A 2858-nucleotide genomic window follows, 5' to 3' on the forward strand; every position below is an offset into this window, starting at 1 on the left:
CTTCCTATAGAGACATAATTTAATTACAAAATAGAGATGATGGTTCAGTTTAAATGGAGGGTAATAACCCTTGGCCGAATAGCTCTTGTGTCCTTTCATGTTGGCACCAAATTGGATGGGAGATGTTGCTTGGTTGAATAGGGAGAGGGCTCTTCATCTTGGCACCTAAATGATATCATCGCAAGGCACGTGGGGGCTGGTCATATGGCACGCACATGGGTGCTCTAGGGATCCTTGTGGTGCAGCCTTGTACATGGGATAAAGGCTAGTCATGTGCTCCATCTTGGGTGTGCATGTGTCTCCTTCCCAGCTAGTTTGAGTGTGGAGCTAGCTAGCTAGCATGGGGCTATTTGTGAACAAGTTTCCTAGACGAGTCCTTGTGAGCTCCATAACAACATGTTCAGCTACATTCAGCTACCATTGATATCATTTTTGGCATCTCAGCTCCAAATAGTCCAACTAGCTGAGTTTAGCTAGCCTTAAGCTCTTCCAGCTGAATCGAGCTTTCCTTAGTGTTCCATGAGTTGCCTTGTACGTTGTGAGCTATTTGTGACCTGCATATGACGTCCAAATTACCATCAAGCTACCTCAACGTGCATCACACTCCAATGTACCTACATGTGGGAGGAAACAAGGTAAGTCCATGATATTGAGCTGATATGAGCTAAATACCTTGCTGCCATGTAAGATTATGGTAATGTGAGCTATGTTTGAAGGCCATGAGCTAGTTATATCATCTCATAATATGTGTAAGATAATGCATGAAGCTTAAGAGCTAATATGAATGCATATGAACTAATGAAATGAATTATAATGATGATGCCTTGATGTATATATGATAATCATGCTTAATATGATTATAAGACTATCCTAACATGCTTAAATACCAATGTGTATGTTGTGTTCATACTAAGTTATTTAACTACATAACAAGAATTCTTATCATAAAATGAATTATAAAAGCATATAGTATATAACTAATATAAAGTAAATTCAATATAAGGATGTTCAAGAGTACTCCCTTTGTAGGTGAAAACGTGCTTGCATCTTCTAGGAGAGACACCAAATGCCACACATGAATTTATAAGTAATCTGCACAAGTAATGAAAGAAATGATTAAAGGAATAAGAATTGAATGAAAGATATGAATTTAAGAAGAAATAAAGGAATAAAATGGTTATCAAAGTGGGTTGCAGAAATGATGAAGAAGTATCCTTCAAAGGTTCATGAATTGGCTTCCAATGATGTTGTTAGATGTTGCCTCAATGATAAGTGAAGGACGACTTCAATGGTGATGAAATGCAATGGTGATGGTGTTGGCGTGAAGGTGATGGAAGATGGAAATGATGAAATAGTATCTTAAATAAGTTAAAAAAGAAGAAAAACTATAGAAAGTTTAACCCCGTATTTTATAAACTTAAGTAAGGGATGGTAGGATAGGACTTGAACCCTCTAGTTATAGAAACTAGGAACTAAAAGTATCTAGAAAAAGGATTGACGCCACAAACTTAGAAAGTTTGCTTAATCGATAAAGTTCTTAAAGAACTTGCAAGAGAGAAAATCTCACAAAGGGTTTATATTAATCAAAAGGGTTGTGATGCAAGCACGTTTTTATCTATAAAGGGAGTACTCTTGAACATATTTATATCTCATTTACTTTATACTAGTCTTATAATATATGTTATTATAATACATATCATGTTAAAGATATTAGTTATGTAGTTAAAGAATAACTAAGTATGAACACAGCATGCGCATTGATATTTAAGCATGTTAGAATAGTCTAATAATTATATTAAGCATGATTATCACATATACATCAAGGCAGCATCATTATAATTCGTTTTATTAGATCATATGCATTCATATTAGCTCTTAAGCTTCATGCATTATCTTACACATATTATGAGATGATATATTTAGCTCATGACCTTCAATCATAGCTCACATTACCATATTCTTACATGGCAGCAAGGTATTTAGCTCATCTTAGCTCAATATCATGGACTTACCTTATTTCCTTGCACATATAGGTACAATGGAGTGTAATGAACGTTGATATAGCTTGGTGATTGATTTGGACATCCTATGCAGCTCACAAATAGCTTACAAAGGACAAGGCAGCTCATGGAACATTAAGGAAAGCTCAATTCAGCTGGAGGAGCTCAAGGCTAGCTAAACTCAGCTAGTTGGACTATTTGGAGCTGAGTTGCCAAAAGTGATATCAATGGTAGCTGAATGTAGCTGAACGTGCTGTTATGAAGCTCATAAGGATTCGGTTAGGAAGCTTGTTCACAAAACAGCCCATGCTTGCTAGTTAGCTCCACACTCAAGCTAGCTTGGAGGAGACACATGCACGCCTAAGAAGGGAACACATGACCAGCCATCATCCCATGCAAAGGGCTGCACCACAAGGCTCCCTAGAACACCCATGTGCTTTGCATATGATCAGCCCCCATGTGCCTTGCATATGATCAGCCCCTATGTGCCTTGCATGTGGTTCATTTAGGCACCAAGATGAAGAGCTCTCTCCCTATTCGGCCAAGCATCATTTCCCATCCAATTTGGCACCAACTTGAGGGGACACAATAACTATTCGGCCAAGGATTATTTCCCTCCATATAGGACCGAAACATTATGTCATTTAGCACAATTCATTCGGCCATGCCCCTCTATTTCCTATAAATAGGAAAGCACAATTCATTTGTAAGAGACCTTTTGTTGAATTAAAGTGAGATTATTCTCTTCCTTAAGTCCTGGTGACTTTTATCAACTTATCAAGTATAATTTATACTTGTGGTGTCAACCCCTTCTCTTTTCACCTTGATACTTCTGATTCCTAGTTCTTTATAACTAGT

Source organism: Hibiscus syriacus, unplaced genomic scaffold (assembly GCF_006381635.1).
Source record: "Hibiscus syriacus cultivar Baekdansim isolate YM2019G1 unplaced genomic scaffold, ASM638163v2 tig00008483_pilon, whole genome shotgun sequence".
Lineage (NCBI taxonomy): Eukaryota > Viridiplantae > Streptophyta > Magnoliopsida > Malvales > Malvaceae > Hibiscus > Hibiscus syriacus.